The sequence below is a fragment of the Camellia sinensis genome, chromosome 11, assembly GCF_055761805.1.
Source record: "Camellia sinensis isolate YWXY chromosome 11, ASM5576180v1, whole genome shotgun sequence".
Lineage (NCBI taxonomy): Eukaryota > Viridiplantae > Streptophyta > Magnoliopsida > Ericales > Theaceae > Camellia > Camellia sinensis.
The window spans coordinates 30,689,669-30,708,723 of NC_138971.1; positions in this window are offsets into that span (position 1 = coordinate 30,689,669).

A 19,055-nucleotide genomic window follows, 5' to 3' on the forward strand; every position below is an offset into this window, starting at 1 on the left:
TCGCTTAAGATAGTATTTCATATAATAGATCACTGCAACACTTATAGCGATCCCGGTTTTTCCCCGTCAGTTATTGTATTTCGGACTCGGGTACCGTGGGTGTATGTCGTTGTCTATCCTTTATTTCCATCCTTTATTCTTTGTATTTGAATTGTGGGATGTGTTGGGTAAGTTTGGAGCAGGTTGGTTATGTGTTGGAACAAATGGTTGCTACCCAGGTTTTGGCTTCTTCGCTCGAGCGAGGTTTTTTGCGCTCGAGCGAGCCTTAGGTATTTGCTTTTTCGCTCGAGCTAGGGTTCTTGCGCTCGAGCGAGGATTGAGGGTATTTAGGTTTCTTTTCAAACGCAACTTTCGCTCGAGAGAGCTTTCTTGCGCTTGAGCGAGGCCTGTGTTATTTGTCCTTTCGCTTGAGCGAGGCTTCTTGCGCTCGAGCGTTTGTTCGCGTCTTTGTTAGACCTGAAGGTTGTTATTCTTGCTCAAGAGAGCATTCTTGCACTCGAGTGAGCCCTGTGTTTTGTGTTCCTTTACTCGAGCGAGAATTCTTGCGCTCGAGCGTGCTTCTGCATTGCAGACCTGAAGCTTTGAATTGTGCGCTCGAGCGAAGCTTCTTGCGCTCGAGCGAGGTTCTTTGTTGTGTCTGGTTGCTCGAGCGACGAGTCCTTCGCTCGAGCGAGCATTGCATATATTAGATCGCAGCAACGGTTTTCTTCTTCACTTTTTGATCCCTTTTTATCTCCAAACCCTAAATTCGGTTGTCTCTCTCTCTAAAATGCTTATTCTCTCTACAAATACTCTTGATTTAGAGTTTTTCTACCCTACTTCCTTTGTATAAAGGGTGGAGTATCGCGTGGGCTACACTTTGATCCGAAAAAGATTGGATTTGAAGCATCTTGGGTTTCTCTCTTCATCTCCTTTGAGTCTCTCTATTTGAGGTAGAGATAATCTACTCCTTCATATGAGTTTTGACCTTAATATTAGTCATTTTGTATAAATGGTGGGGTATGGAAAGTTTGGTGAAGTTAGGGTTTGGGTTTGAAATTGTGAAAGAGGGGTTTTCAAATTTATCGGCTCCATTGTGTATGTGAGGTCTTGAGGTTGGGTTCATTTACGTATAATTGATGAAATTGAGTTTTGGGATTGGATGTTTGAAAATGGAAAGATTTGCCCTAATTGGAATTAAATAAATTATTTAGTAAATATGAAATTGGTTTGAGAATTATGAAATTGGAGGAAATTGGGATTAAATGGTGTAGTTAGATTAATGAATCACTCACCTATGGAAAATGTGATAAATTATCTGTTAAGAGATTTATTTATCTGTTTAGATATATCTATTTTGGGCTATCAATGGAGGATAGACATGATTGTTATAGAAAAAGCATGGTGATTAGGTAAATTGAAACTAATCAATTAGAATATGTCATTGAATATGACAGTTGGGTATAACATTGAATATGTGATTTAATTGGTCATTGTATATGACAACGTGTTAAATACATTGTATATGTATCTTTGTTTGGGAGGACATAGGGGGTGTACTTCAATGTTTAGGAGGACATAGGGGATGGACTCCATGGATAATTAAGTTGGCCAGAGTGTCCAAGGTGAAAGTCCCAAAATTTTATTTATATTTGGGTGCCGGTTCCCTCAGACGTAGTTCCGTAAAATGGCAAATGAATGGAAGTGTATGAATTCTTTTATGATTGAAGTATTGTTATATGAGTTGTAGTCTCATTTTGAATTGTTTGGATAAACGAACCATGTCAATGAATTGAATTGGAAATACAAATGGAAGTGAATTGAGGTATGGATGTAAACGTTGATTGGTTGTGGAAAGGATATACGTTAGTTGTGTTAAACATTTATCAGATACTAATGTTTTAATTAATTCTCATATACTATTTAGCATATCTCTACTGGGCTTTAGCTCACCCATCTTGGGACACCATTTTCAGGTACAGATGTCATGCCATATCCAAGGTCTTAGCTTGGGAGGTTTAGGAGTTGAAGGCTTCGTTTTGTTATTTTCATTTTCTGATTAAATGTACGTTCAAGCCAAGGGCTTACTTTGTATAGAGCTAGGGCTCTTCTTTTGTTGTAACCAAGTGACAACTTGGAAAGATGTAAGCCCGTATGGCACTTATTCTGTTGTAAACTTTGGACTTTATATGAAACACCTTTTTGTAATATTAACTCTAATGAATGGAAATGTAATTTACCTATCATGTCTATAGATCTATCGAATGATTGGTTTATGTCTTTTTTTGAGGGCATTACAACACTTTTAAAATATTTTTTGTTATAGATATTAAAAGTTAGTTAATGTTACAATTCATCTAATCAATATAGATCCTCAACGAAATTTGACATTCTTTTAACAATTAAATTTTAATAGTTAGTTTAAAATTATTAAACTATTTTTTTTAATAGAAATTTTTTATAACATTTAAATAAATACGATGAATTATTTTTATTTTATAATTTTTTATATTTAAAAAAATAAAAAAAATTACTTTGTGCATAGCACGGGTTTATTGCTAGTATATACGAATAGGAAGTGAAAATTCAAAGAAGAAAAAGTTGAGATACTGCTTAATAAATAAGTTGCTTATTGACTTATTGGCTTATTTGAGTCACATCATCTCTCTATTTTTCTGTACGTGTTTTCATAATAAGCAAAAAATGCAACTTATAAGTCATACTCAAAACAATAATACTCCATAGGTAGCGCCATGACCACATTTATATTTTAATTTCAGCAATGCTCAAAATTTAGAAAAAAATACTTAGAAAATTATTTTTAAAAAAAGGAATCAATAATTTACATTTATTATGGCGGTGGCCTACATCCCATTAACTTTAAATTTATACCACAAACACCTTCGAAGTAAAATTTAAAATAAAAACACTAATTATGAGATTGATGCAGCAGAAATCATGGGAAAGGAGCCTGTGATTTGTGAAGCGTTAATTCATAAAGACACTACAATTGATCAGCAATTTAAAAAGAAAGACCTTCATAGGAAATATTCTTTCGATTTAACAAAAGCAGATGACATTTTTGATCATTTGCTTGCTGCGAATTACCTAAAGTTACTAAAAGGAGTTAAAATTCCATCTCCGGAGGAACTTAAAGGAAAACTATATTGTAAATGGCATAATTCTTGGTCCCACTCAACTAAAAACTGTATTGTTTTTTGGGATAGGATCCAAGAACAAATTCGGAAAGGAAGTTTAAAATTCCCGGCTAAAGCAGAAAAGGCTATGGGGATTGACACTAATCTGTTCCCAGAAATTGGAGAAGTTGCAGCCAATGTTATTGTGCCAGACTTCCAGAATTTATCCTTGACGGAATTTGTAACGCCCTCAAATTAAGCCCATAATATACATAACATTAACATGCACTATTAAAAGAAAACGAATCTTTTGAATTATTCATCAGAGTACTTTTATTGAAAATCATCTCATGGGACATCAAAATAAATGCCCTAAAGGCTTACATCTTTCCAAGCTAACACTTGGACACAAAAGAATGAGTATTAACCCATTTACACGTTAAGCCCTTGGCTTGAATGTTTACATGTAATCTTAATTAAAATAAATAACTAAAGGCAAGTCTTCAAAATCCGAATCCTTCCAAGCTAAGTCCTGGGAGGTAGCTTGTCACCTGAACCTGAAAATGATGTTCCCATAAAGGGTGAGCCACAGCCCAGTAGAAATATACTAAACCACATATAAGCAATGAATAAAGCAATAGCATTCAACATATGGCTAACTAGGATAATCAATTACTTCATTTTACAACCTCGTGACACTATTGTCTAAGATGCATTTTACTTTCCAACTTTATCAACATGGCTCAGAACCTGGCCAAACTTACGATAATGAATCACATATATCATATTCACATCCTTCCAATATCAACAAACAAATGAGACTCAAGCTCAAATCAAACACTTCATACTTCCAGATTGATACACATTTTAGTGTTGTATCAATAAAACACTTCTATATAAATAAGCACACATAAAAGTGATGCTAATGGAGTCCATCCCCTATCTCCTCCCAAACAAAATCCGGTTTAGAGGTCCATCCCCTATCTTCCCCTAAACCGTGGAGTACATCCCCTATCTCCTCCCACACACAAACAATGTATGCAAATGCAATGCTCAACCAATACACGTATTTTCTGTATCAATGCCACAGTCAAAATTAATGACTTAACCAATGTGATTAGTTCCAGTTATTCCTAATCCACATGCAATGTCTACAACAATCATGACTATCCTCCACCGATAGCCTAAAACAGTTATTTCTAAACTGAAAACAATTATGTCCACAATTCAATAGACAAATGATTCAAATTATCCAATTATGCCATTTAATCAATGAATTTCCCAATTCCATGAATTACTTATACAAATCAATTCAATAATTCAACTAAGGTTTTTCCCAAAATTTGCCAAAGTATTCCCAACATATTAAAATACCAAAACTTAGAACATAACCTATAAAATGGAGTAGGAAATCCCTACCTCAAAGAAAACAACCCAAAAGGTGCAGAAAGAGATGAGTGCCCGGATACCAAAGTGCTCCAAATCGCCAAATGCTCAGATTAAATGAAAGCCCTCGACTCCCTCTATCTTTTTAATGAAGGATCTAGGGTAGAAACACACCCTAAGTAGATCAAATCTAAGAGAGAAGGTGAGTAGGGAGAGAGAGAAGTCGAACCTAAGGTTTTGGGATCAAAAGAAGATGAAAAAGACTGATCAAATCCCGCTGCTGGGTATATAAACTGGACAGGCTCGCTCGAGCGAAGACTTGGTCGCTCGAGCGACCAGACACAGAAAAACTACGCTCGAGCCAAGGAAGCCTTGCTCGAGCCAACAACTCAAATGCTCGCTCGAGCGAAAGAAAGCTCGGTCGAGCGAAGAACTCAAACCCTCAGGTCTGAACCCAGACATACGCTCGAGCGAAGGAACTATAGCTCGAGCGAAGGATGAACTAACTCGCTCGAGCGAAGAAAAGCTCGCTCGAGCCAAGAATGCACAGCTACAGGTCCAAATCAAACACTACCTCTCGCTCGAGCGAACAACTCCTCGCTCGAGCGAAGAACCAAAAACCTGGACAGCAACACTTGGTTTCTAAACCCAACCAACCTGAAACAAACCTGCCCAACACATCCTATAATTCCAAATGAGAAAAAAAAGGAATAACAACAACAACCATTATACAATGACAGAATCTACGGAACAGTCCGGATACAACAATTAAATGGGGAAAGACCGGGGTCGCTATAACCTCCCCCCCTTCAAAGAATTTCGTCCCCGAAATTAGGCAAAATTTGAAAACAGGTTTTTTTTTTTTTTTCAATACCCAAAGATAGTATATAACAATAATAAACAACTTGACCCAATACTGGTCACTTCATCTCTTTATCAAGAGGCATCTCACATTATATAAATAAAACATCATATACTCAATCTGTATCATTATTATGCATTATTCCTTTCAATGTTAACAATTTCCATATCATATTCAACTGCATGATATATATATAACCCATTCAGTAATGTACTCAACAAATGCAATGTTACACTAAACTTCTATAATGAAGCAAGTTTCAAGATATAACCCTTTACCAGTACAAACTCAATGTTTTACAACTCAAGATATATGTTAAACTCTTAAGTTCAACAAAGAAACAAAAATCTACATATAAGATTACAAATCGATAAACATGTCCGGGTATTTTTCGCGGACTTCCAATTCACGCTCCCAAGTGGCTTCCTCCACTCCGTGATGTTTCCACAAAACTTTTACCAAAGGGATGGTCTTGCCTCGCAAAACTTGATCCCGCCTATCCAATACCCGAACCGGCCTCTCCTCATATGAGACATCCTCATCAACCACTAAATCGGTCCAATCCAACACATGTGATGGATCCGGCTCATACTTCCGAAGCATACTCACATGAAACACGTCATGTACTCCGGACAACTGCGGCGGCAAGGCTAAACGATAAGCAGCCTCGCCAATCCTCTCAAGGATCTCAAACGGACCAATAAACCGAGGGGACAACTTCCCACTCTTCCCAAACCTCATCAAACCCCGTCTAGGTGATATCTTCAGAAAGACATGATCACCCACCTCAAACACCAAAGGTCTTCTCCTACGGTCGGCGTACGATTTCTGACGACTCTGTGCTGTAACAAGCCTCTTACGGATAAGCTCAACTTTCTCCGTCGTTTCCCTCACCAACTCTGGACCCAACAGAGGTGCATCACCCACCTCAGCCCAACAAACAGGAGATCTACACGGTCGGCCATACAAGGCCTCAAATGGTGCCATACCGATACTGGACTGGAAACTGTTGTTGTAGGCAAACTCCACCAACGGCAAGTGCCTCTCCCACGACCCCCTAAAGTCTAGAACACAACCCCGAAGCATATCCTCAAGGATCTGAATAGTACGCTCGGACTGCCCGTCAGTCTGAGGATGATAAGCCGTGCTAAAGGTCAACTTAGTGCCTAAGGCACTCTGCAAACCCTGCCACAACCTGGCAGTAAAACGAGGATCTCTATCTGAGACGATCGTCACTGGGACTCCGTGTAACTTCACTATGTCCCGAATATACAAATCGGCAAGATGATCTACCGAATCTCTCACGCGCATAGGAATAAAGTGCGCCGACTTAGTCAACCGGTCTACAACCACCCAAATAGCATCACTACCCCGCTGAGTCCTCGGAAGACCTACAACGAAGTCCATAGTGACATGCTCCCACTTCCACTCGGCAATAGGCAAGGGTTGCAACAAACCCGCTGGCCTCTGATGCTCGGCCTTCACTTGCTGGCAAGTAAGGCACTTAGATACGAAAGCTGCTACATCTCTCTTCATACCCCGCCACCAAAACTGGCGACTCAAATCCCGATACATCTTAGTGCCTCCCGGATGCACCGCAAGGCGTGAATAATGAAACTCTCGGAGTACCTCCTCTCGGCAAGACTCCGGCACAAACAGACGGTCATGGTATCTCACACTCAGGTCGGAAAACACCATCAAACCCTTCTCAACCTTCCCACCGGAAATCTTCTCACGGAGAGATTCTACCTCAAAGTCACCTCTCTGAGCCTCTAACACTCGAGTCACAAGTGAAGGCTGTGCAATAACAGAAAACAAGGCCGCAGCCTCAACGGATTCGCCCATAAGTAAATCAAACTCTCCAAGTGCACCCAACATCTCCCATTCTCGGATGGCTATGCTAGCTATGTCACCAACAGGTTTCCTGCTAAGGGCATCGGCCACCACATTGGCCTTTCCCGGATGATAATGCAACTCAAAGTCATAATCCCCTATGAACTCCATCCACCTCCTCTGCCTCAAGTTTAAGTCTTTCTGTGTAAATAAATATTTCAAACTCTTATGATCCGAGAACACCTCGAATTTCACACCATAAAGATAATGCCTCCAAATCTTCAAGGCAAATATCACAGCTGCTAACTCTAGATCATGTGTAGGGTAATTCTGCTCGTGAATTTTCAACTGACGAGAGCCATAGGCAACTACTTTCCCTTCTTGCATTAACACACAACCCAGACCCTCTCGTGAGGCGTCACAATAGACTGCATAACCCAACCCTCTCTCTGGAATAATCAATACTGGAGCGGTAGTCAGTCTGACTTTCAACTCCTGAAACGACTTTTCACAAGTCTCACTCCATACAAATTTGACTCCCTTCCGAGTCAGTCTAGTCAATGGTGAAGCTAACCTGGAGAAATCCTTCACAAACCGACGGTAATACCCAGCTAATCCCAGAAAACTGCGAATCTCAAATACACTCTTAGGCTGTGCCCAATCCTGCACGGCCTCAACCTTGGATGTATCAACAGACACACCTTCCCCGGATACCACATGTCCTAAGAATTTGACTTCACTCAGCCAGAACTCACATTTCCCAAACTTGGCATACAGCCTATGGGCTCTAAGTAACTCAAGCACCACCCTCAAGTGTGCCTCGTGCTCCTCCTCAGAAGGCGAATAGATAAGGATGTCGTCCACAAAAACGACTACAAACCGATCCAAGAATTCCCGGAAGATCCGGTTCATCAAGTCCATAAAGACTGCCGGTGCATTGGTGAGCCCAAATGGCATCACCAGAAACTCATAGTGGCCATACCGTGTACGGAATGCCGTCTTCGGAATATCCTCCTCCCTGACTCTCAACTGGTGGTAACCCGATCTCAAGTCTATCTTAGAGAAACAACGGGAACCTTTCAACTGGTCAAACAAATCATCTATACGAGGCATAGGGTACTTATTCTTAACCGTAGCCCGATTCAATTTTCGATAATCTATACAAAGTCTCAAAGCACCATCTTTCTTTTTAACAAAGAGGGCCGGTGCTCCCCACGGCGAAACACTAGGGCGTATAAAACCCTTGTCTAGTAACTCCTGGAGCTGAATCTTCAACTCAACTAACTCGGCTGGGGCAAAACGATAAGGTGCCATAGAAATCGGCGCCGTGCCGGGCACTAGGTCAATAGAGAATTCAATCTCCCGATGTGGTGGCAAACCAACAAGATCCTCGGGAAAGACGTCCGAGTACTCACAAACCACCCTTGGCAACACAATCTGAGTCTCATCATCCTCACTAATCGAAAGGTTAGCAAGTAGACTACTAAGCTCACTCCGTCCTCGCGGAACGTACCCCGGTGGCAACACATCACCAACCCGGTCTCCCAGAAAATGAAAATACTCTCCACTCACAGTACAACAAGTAACCCTCTGGCGGTAGCAATCAATAACTGCCCGGTATGATGATAACCAGTCCATACCCAAAATAACATCGAAGCCCCTCATAGGCATAACTACAAAGGAAAATGGGATTCTATGATAATCAACCTCTATATCACAACCCCTAACACCTTGTTTCAAAATCAATTCACCCCCAAGGGGTGACACTACACAAATAGGAGATGCTAACTGTGCTAACTCCAACTCCAAAACGGATGCAAATGCAGCAGACACAAAGGAATGAGATGCACCCGTATCAATCAAAACATTAGCGACCGAGTTGCAAAACAAGAAGGTACCTCTCACAACTGATGGAGTCGGTACAAGATCCTGCGCGGTAACTGCGTACACGCGCCCAGACGACCTCTGATCAACCTGCTCAACCCTAGGAGCATAAGATTGCTGCACCGACTGAGACGATGAAGCCCCCTGATTGGCCTTTGAGGCCTGACCCGACTGAGCTGGCTGCTGACCCTGAATCGGCCTCAAACCAGATGCACCAGGTGTGCCACCCAACTGTGGGCAATACCTCTTCATGTGCCCTGGCTGACCACACTGATAACACGAGAGTGGCTGACCTCTACCCTGACTTTGGCTCTGAGATCGAGCCGAAGAAGATGCTGCTCTCTGAACTCCTCCCCTCTGAGGACAAACTGGAGACTTGTGGCCCAGCTGGCCACACTTGAAGCAGGTAATGTCTCCCTGACTGCCTTTTCCCGAACTAGCACTCGGTACAGGAAAAGTCGATCTCGAAAAGCTACCCTGAGACTGCTGGGGATTAAATCCCTTCTGTCTCCTACCATCACTCTGACTATCCTGACTCCTCTTGGAGCCCTTCTGCCCTTCCTCCTCCTCCTGCATCATGATCTCCATATGGGCCGCAGCATCAACCATACGCCCATAATCCCGAATCATAGTTCCCCCAACTCTCAGCTTGAGGCCACGCCTCAACTTCTTCTCAAACTCAATACAACGGCGTTCCTCAGACGCCACCAACTCAGGTGCAAACCTGGACAAGCTAGTGAAGGCAGCCTCAAACTCGGCCACTGAAGAACCCGCCTGCTTAAGCTGGCAGAACTGATCTCTCAACTTCTCCCTAACTGCTGGAGATAAAAACTTTTCCTGGAAAGCATTCACAAAAGCCTCCCAAGTACCTCCGATACGACCCTTAGTAAACTTCCACCACTGACCCGCATCCCCCTTCAACTGGAAAGATGCCAAGGTCACCTTCAACCCTTCGTCTTCGATGCCAAGCATCTCAAACGTCTTCGTTGTCTGTTCGAGCCATTCATCTGCCTTAAGTGGCTCTTTAGGATCACCCACAAATTCATCCGGATTGGACCGGAAAAACTCCCTCTTCAGAAAGGAAGGTCCTGCATCTGCAATACCAGCCTGAGCTTGATTCTCAGCTCTAAGAATGCCTACTGACTCCCTGAATGCCCCTGCTATCTCTCGGGCTAGAGCGCCCATAGCCTGCTGGCCTACTGGCTCGGCCACATTGGCCTGGCCAACTCCCACCTGTACTGCCGGAATCTCCTCTGGCACAGGCACCTCCTGCCTACCCGGCCTACCACGCCTACCGCGTCCTCGTCCTCGTCCTGACATCCTAATAAAGGAAACAAAGACATTAGCACATTAACAAATGTGCCGAAACTAAACACTCGCGTCCTAATGCATTGGACAACAATAATTCATTCCACGTAAGCACATAATCACATAAGCACCTACGAATTTCATTCCCGGGATAATGATAGTCCCAATGCGTTACTATAGTTCCAGTTGGAAGCAGCAGTGATCAAGTGCCTTTCCAACAAGACTATAAGAAACTCAAGGTCAAATCAACATCCTAGAAACTACATTCCATACCCACATAATCACATAAACATGTTATCACATAAGCATATAACATTACACTAAGTCTCTATCAAACGAGACGAACCCAATGTGATACTAATCACTTTCCACGTACCCAAAGTATTCAAACCCGGTACGCTCTGATACCAAGTTGTAACGCCCTCAAATTAAGCCCATAATATACATAACATTAACATGCACTATTAAAAGAAAACGAATCTTTTGAATTATTCATCAGAGTACTTTTATTGAAAATCATCTCATGGGACATCAAAATAAATGCCCTAAAGGCTTACATCTTTCCAAGCTAACACTTGGACACAAAAGAATGAGTATTAACCCATTTACACGTTAAGCCCTTGGCTTGAATGTTTACATGTAATCTTAATTAAAATAAATAACTAAAGGCAAGTCTTCAAAATCCGAATCCTTCCAAGCTAAGTCCTGGGAGGTAGCTTGTCACCTGAACCTGAAAATGATGTTCCCATAAAGGGTGAGCCACAGCCCAGTAGAAATATACTAAACCACATATAAGCAATGAATAAAGCAATAGCATTCAACATATGGCTAACTAGGATAATCAATTACTTCATTTTACAACCTCGTGACACTATTGTCTAAGATGCATTTTACTTTCCAACTTTATCAACATGGCTCAGAACCTGGCCAAACTTACGATAATGAATCACATATATCATATTCACATCCTTCCAATATCAACAAACAAATGAGACTCAAGCTCAAATCAAACACTTCATACTTCCAGATTGATACACATTTTAGTGTTGTATCAATAAAACACTTCTATATAAATAAGCACACATAAAAGTGATGCTAATGGAGTCCATCCCCTATCTCCTCCCAAACAAAATCCGGTTTAGAGGTCCATCCCCTATCTTCCCCTAAACCGTGGAGTACATCCCCTATCTCCTCCCACACACAAACAATGTATGCAAATGCAATGCTCAACCAATACACGTATTTTCTGTATCAATGCCACAGTCAAAATTAATGACTTAACCAATGTGATTAGTTCCAGTTATTCCTAATCCACATGCAATGTCTACAACAATCATGACTATCCTCCACCGATAGCCTAAAACAGTTATTTCTAAACTGAAAACAATTATGTCCACAATTCAATAGACAAATGATTCAAATTATCCAATTATGCCATTTAATCAATGAATTTCCCAATTCCATGAATTACTTATACAAATCAATTCAATAATTCAACTAAGGTTTTTCCCAAAATTTGCCAAAGTATTCCCAACATATTAAAATACCAAAACTTAGAACATAACCTATAAAATGGAGTAGGAAATCCCTACCTCAAAGAAAACAACCCAAAAGGTGCAGAAAGAGATGAGTGCCCGGATACCAAAGTGCTCCAAATCGCCAAATGCTCAGATTAAATGAAAGCCCTCGACTCCCTCTATCTTTTTAATGAAGGATCTAGGGTAGAAACACACCCTAAGTAGATCAAATCTAAGAGAGAAGGTGAGTAGGGAGAGAGAGAAGTCGAACCTAAGGTTTTGGGATCAAAAGAAGATGAAAAAGACTGATCAAATCCCGCTGCTGGGTATATAAACTGGACAGGCTCGCTCGAGCGAAGACTTGGTCGCTCGAGCGACCAGACACAGAAAAACTACGCTCGAGCCAAGGAAGCCTTGCTCGAGCCAACAACTCAAATGCTCGCTCGAGCGAAAGAAAGCTCGGTCGAGCGAAGAACTCAAACCCTCAGGTCTGAACCCAGACATACGCTCGAGCGAAGGAACTATAGCTCGAGCGAAGGATGAACTAACTCGCTCGAGCGAAGAAAAGCTCGCTCGAGCCAAGAATGCACAGCTACAGGTCCAAATCAAACACTACCTCTCGCTCGAGCGAACAACTCCTCGCTCGAGCGAAGAACCAAAAACCTGGACAGCAACACTTGGTTTCTAAACCCAACCAACCTGAAACAAACCTGCCCAACACATCCTATAATTCCAAATGAGAAAAAAAAGGAATAACAACAACAACCATTATACAATGACAGAATCTACGGAACAGTCCGGATACAACAATTAAATGGGGAAAGACCGGGGTCGCTATAGAATTGGAAGAAGTCAATGTGCAAATGCATGTTGCTAGCCAGACTATTGTCAAGAAAGATGCTAGAAGCTCACCAGCCGTTGGACAGGGCTTTGCAAACCAGAGGGAAGACTCTGATGAAGAAGCACTGGATGATGATTCTGTAGAGGTAGCAGTCATGCAAAGAATGTGTCCCAGGTGCAGGTTGAGCTATAAGTGGTTGAAGGGGCTTCTGATTGATGGGACGCAATATTACAAGGATGTGCAAAGGCGTCCTAAACCAACCAGTGCCTATAACAAAAGGCCATATCCAGCTGGTCCTAGACAATAGCCATTCTTGGCTGGGCCAACAGCCACTAAAATGCATTCCAAGGGCAAGAGGCCTGTACATGATGTCAGACCACCCAACTATTACAAAATAGAGGGAAATCATCTTGAAAGAAGACCGGAAGCAGGCTTAAGGTATGGGATCAAAGACAGAGAATGGCCTCCTAGACTAATCACACACAAGATAGACAGCATCTACCCTCATAGAAGGCCTGAGTTAGGCTCGAGACAAGGGGGCAGGACCAACCAAGATCCTACACAAACAGTTTCGAAGCTAGCCTCGAAAGTAGAAAGAACAAGTTCATCAACTGAGCTAGTAGGTTCATGGGTACCTGGGGTTGTAGATTGGTTTGTAATGCAGAACAAGCCAAGGGAAATATCTACCCAGATAAATATTGTTGGAGATCAAGGTAGAATGGTTAAACCACCCTTGGAGGCTCCAAATAATTGGGTGTTGCTGAAGCACCCAAAAACAAAGAAACCAGATATGGTTCCTGTAATTTCTAGATCCCAGAGAAGGAAGATCCAACAGAGGCACACTTAGTACCAGAAGGATCTGAAAGAAATTGGACCATAAACCAAGATTGACTCCTCAGATTAGAAAAGATGTCAGCAGAGAGCAGTTGGCCAAGGTTCACTCTGAACTAAAAGCCAAGGAAAGATCAAGCTTAGCAGGACTTGAGAAAGCTTTGATGGAAAGTGACAGTGAAACGGAAGGAGAGATTGGCCTAGGCCAAAGGAAAGAATTGGTTGAGGAGGAGATGTTTGAAGCCTTCATGGCTGAACAAACATTTTTGGTCAACAAACTAGCAGTTAAAGACCATTCGAAGGAAGCTGTTAGTACGAAAGTTTCAGAATATGGCATGGAGGATGCTTCTGAGGTAACTGAACAAGTTAACTTGGAAAAGAAACAAGATCAGCTAGCGGTTCAATTTGGCTCGTTTCCTCCAGTATTGGTAAATATGGTACACATACTGCCACAGGAGTTCCAGGCTGGGGATGGAAATAAAGAAGGTCAGGAGTTTGACCCAATTCCAGTTTCTAGTGAGGATTCACAGGTTAGTATGGTGCAAGACGAATTCAAAGTGGCCGCACCAATGGACACTGGAGACGAGAGTGAGGAAGAGGTAAGCATTAACCTCTCATACCCTTTTGAGTATTCTACGACATCCATGACACAGCATGTCAAACCCTTGTATATTACGGCCTTCTTCGATGGGATACAGATAAACCGGGTGTTGGTAGATAATGGGGCAGCAATGGACCTGCTTCCGAAATCTTCTTGGAAGAAACTAGGAAAGAGGAACCCTAGACTGATCCCAGCCAACACAAACATTGCTGGTTTCACTGGAGACAAGCAGATGGCTTAGAGCATTTTACCCATCAACCTGAGTGTGAGAATCAGGGACTGCATGACAGCATTCTTTGTTATCGACAGCAATGCTAAGTATAATGCTTTACTTGGTAGAGATTAGATTCACACCAACAAATGTGTGCCTTCCTATCGATATCAGAAGATAATGATGGCCTTGAGCAATGGAAAGACAGAGGAGATCAATGCAGATCCTCAACCCTTCATAGCTTGTGTAGATTTTGCAGAGGCCAAATTGTATACTGAAAGAGTGACACCACTCAGTATACTAAGAAAACCTGATGGATCAGCCGAAGTGATGGCTGATGAGGAATTAGCACACCTAAAGCACTTAGTCCAGGAAAGTGTTGATGAAGAATTTGTCGCCAAGAATGACAATGATGCCTAGTTGTAGGCAAAAAGATGGAAGCCAGATCTTTGACTTTAATTGAGTTCTCAGTGTTGGACATAAAATCAATAGTCCAGAAGGTACAAGAGTAAGAGAAAGAAGCCATGATAATTGGCTGTAACCAGAAGCAGCAACAGGTCAGGGTCTTGGCCTTTGATAAATATTGTGCTTTGGACGTTGAAACAAAAGTCCAGGAGATACAGGAAGAAGATGCCTTATTGACATACTTTGTCTATGAGGAGAAGGGTAAAGATGTTGAATCAAAGAAACTGGGAGAAGAACAAAGCAAGGAAATTGCCTCGTAGACAGAAGAAATCAAAAAAGGAGCATCAATGAGTTCTCAGATACAAGACTCCTTGGAAGAAGTTAACTTAGAGGAAGGTTCTACTCAACAACCCACCTACATTAGTACCTGGTTAAGTGCTCTTGACAGAGACCAGTTATTGGTAGTCTTAAAGAGATATAAAGATTGTTTTACATGATCTTATAATGAACTACCAGGATTGGATAGGACATTAGTGGAACATAGGCTCCCTATGAGGCCTAATTTCAAGTCATACAAGCAAAAACCAAGAAGGATGAGTCCTGAGGTGATTTAGAAGGTCAAGGAGGAAATTCTCAGGCTCCTTAAGGCAGGCATTATTAGGACAACCAGATATGTTGAATGGCTATCCAATATTGTGCCTGTAGTTAAGAAGAATGGTAAAATGAGGGTACGCATTGATTTTAGAAACTTGAATTTAGCAACCCCAAAAGATGAATACCCCATGCCCATAGTAGATTTATTGGTGGATAGTTCAGCAAGGCACAAGATTTTGTCAATGATGGATGGGCACTCTGGTTATAACCAAATCTGTATTACAGAAGAAGACATCCACAAGATAGCATTCAGATGTCCCGGGAACATTGGCACCTTCGAATGGGTTAAAATGCCATTTGGCCTGAAAAACACTGGGGCTACATATCAAAGGGCTATGAACACTATCTTTCATGATCTCATTGGAGGATATTTAGAGTGCTACATTGATGACATTGTAGTAAAATCCCAGTTCATGGAGGAGCATTTGTTTTACTTGGAAGCAACTTTTGAAAGAATGAGAAAGTTCAAGTTGAAACTTAATCCTCTCAAATGTGCTTTTGGCGTATCAGCTGGAAACTTCTTGGGCTATGTAGCACACAAGAAGGGAATACCGATTGATCAGAACAAAGCTAAAGCCAAAGCCATCATTGAAGCCAGGCCTCCATCAAGTAAGAAAGAAGTACAAAAATTCCTTGGACATGTTAATTTTCTTCGAAGATTTATTTATAATACTGCAGGGAAAACTAAGTATTTTCTTCCTTATTAAGGCTGAAAGATGAAGAGGAGTTTGTGTGGACAGCAGAGCATCAAATTGTTTTCGAAGGAATCAAAGCCTACTTGGCCAACCCTCCAGTGCTGATGCCACCAATATAGCGACCCCGGTCTTTTCCCATTTGACTATTGTATCCGGACTTGGGTTCCGTTTATTCTGTCATTGTATATTTGTTATTGTCGTCCTTTATTTTCTCATGTGGAGTTATAGGATGTGTTGGGCAGGTTTGTTTCAGGTTGGTTGGGCTCGTAAACCAAGTGTTGCTGTCCAGTTTTTTGGTTGGTCACTCGAGCCAGGATTTGGTCGCTCGAGCGAGGTTTGTTTTGTGTCTTCTGGCTCGATCCAGATTTGCTTCGCTCGAGCGAGCGACTGCGTCTGGTATAGACCTGAGGGCAGTGCTTATTCGCTCGAGCGAGATTTTCTTCGCTCGAGCGAGCGAGGTGTATGTTTTTGAGTTCCTTGCTCAAGCGAGCATTCTGTCGCTCGAGCGTGCTCCAGGGTTGCAGACCTAAAGCATTGCATTCTTGGCTCGAGCGAGCTTTTCTTCGCTCGAGCGAGGTTTTCGTGTGTCTGGTCGCTCGAGCGACCAAGTCTTCGCTCGAGCGAGCCTGTCAGGTTTAAATAGGCAGCAGCGTGTTTCAGATCAGTTTTTCATATACTTTCATATTCCAAAACCCTAGTTACGAGTTCTCTCTCCCTCTACACACCTTCTCTCTTAGGATTGATCTACTTAGAGTGAGTTTCTATCTTAGATCCTTTATTAAAAAGATAGAGTGAGTCGAGGGCTTCCATTTAATCTGAACATTTGCTGATTTGGAGCACATTGAAATTTGGGTATTCATCTCTGTCTTCTCCATTCGGGTTATTTTCTTTAAGGTAGGGATTTCCTACTCCATCTTATAAGTTTTGTTCTAAGTTTTGGTGTTTTGATATGTTGGGGGGTACTTTGGTAATTTTGGGAAAAACCCTAGTTGTATTAATAAATTAATTTGTATAATTAATTTAAGGGAATTGGGGAAATTTGGTTAAATTCATGGAATTGAGGAATTCATTGATTAAATGGTGTAGTTGGATAATTTAAATCACTCGCCTATTGAATTGTTGATATATTTATTTTCAGTTTAGAAATAACTGTGTTGGGCTATCGGTGGAGGATAGCCGTGATTGTTGTAGACACTGCATGTGGATTAGGGATAACTGAAACTAATCATTGATTAAGTCATCAATTTTGACTGCTGAATTAATACAGACATTATGTGTATTGATTGTGTGTTGTATATGTTATGTGTTTATATACATTGTTTTGTGTGGGAGGAGATAGGGGATGTACTCCACGGTTTAGGGGAAGATTGGGGATGGACCTCTAAACCGGATTTTGTTTGGGAGGAGATAGGGGATGGACTCCATTAGCATCACTTTTATGTGTGCTTATTTATATTGAAGTGTTTTTATTGATACAGCACTAAAATGTGTATCAAACTGGAAGTATGAAGTATTTTGATTTGAGCCTGAGTCTCATTTGTTTGTTGACATTGGAAGAATGTGAATTTGATATATATATAGTTTACTGTTGTAAGTTTGGCCAGGTTCTGAGCCATATTGATAATGTTGGAAAGTAAAACGTGTCTTAGACATTAATGTCATGAAACTGTATAATGATGTAATTGATTATCTTGGTTAACCATCTATCGAATGCTATTGCTTTATTCAATGCTTATATTTGGTTTAGTATATTTCTACTGGGCTGTGGCTCACCCTATATGGGAACATCATTTTCAGGTTCAGGTGATAAGCTACCTCCAAGAACTTAGCTTGGAAGGACTTGGACTTTGAAGACTATTTTCAGTTGTTTGCTTTTATTTGTTAGTACATGTAAACATTCAAGCCTAGGGCTTTATTTGTATTTGAGTTAGAACTCATATTTTTGTGTCCAAGTGTTGGCTTGGAAAGATGTAAGACCATAGGGCATTTAATTTGATATTACATGTAATGTTTTCATTTAGTAATACTCTGATGAATGAGATAATGAATTGTTTTCTTTTAATATTGCATGCTAATGATATATATATAATGGGTTAATTTTGAGGGCGTTACATCTTGGTATCAGAGCGTGCCGGGTTTGAATACTTTGGGTACGTGGGAAGTGATTAGTATCACATTGGGTTCGTCTCGTTTGATGGAGACTTAGTGTAATGTATTATGCTTATGTGATAACATGTTCATGTGATTATGTGGGTATGGAATGTAGTTTCTAGGATGTTGATTGGACCCTTGAGTTTCTAGTAGTCTTGTTGGAAAGGCACTTGATCACTACTGCTTCCAACCGGAACTATAGTAACGCATTGGGACTATCATTATCCGGGAATGAAATTCGTAGGTGCTTATGTGATTATGTGCTTACGTGGAATGAATTATTGTTGTCCCATGCATTAGGACGCGAGTGTTTAGCTTGCGACACATTTATTAATGTGCTAACGTCTTTGTTTCCTTTATTAGGATGTCAGGACGAGGACGAGGACGCGGTAGGCGTGGTAGGCCGGGTAGGCAGGAGGTGCCTGTGCCAGAGGAGATTCCAGCAGTTCAGGAGGGAATTGGCCAGGCCAATGTGGCCGAGCTAGTAGGCCAGCAGGCTATGGGCGCTCTAGCCCGAGAGATAGCAGGGGCATTCAGGGAGTCAGTAGGCATTCTCAGAGCTGAGAATCAAGCTCGGGATGTTGCTGTAGATGCAGGACCTTCCTTTCTGAAAAGGGAGTTCTTCCGGTCTAATCTGGATGAATTTGTGGGTGATCCTAAAGAGCCGCTTAAGGCAGATGAATGGCTCGAACAGACAACGAAGACGTTTGAGATGCTTGGCATCGAAGACGAGGGGTTGAAAGTGACCTTGGCATCTTTC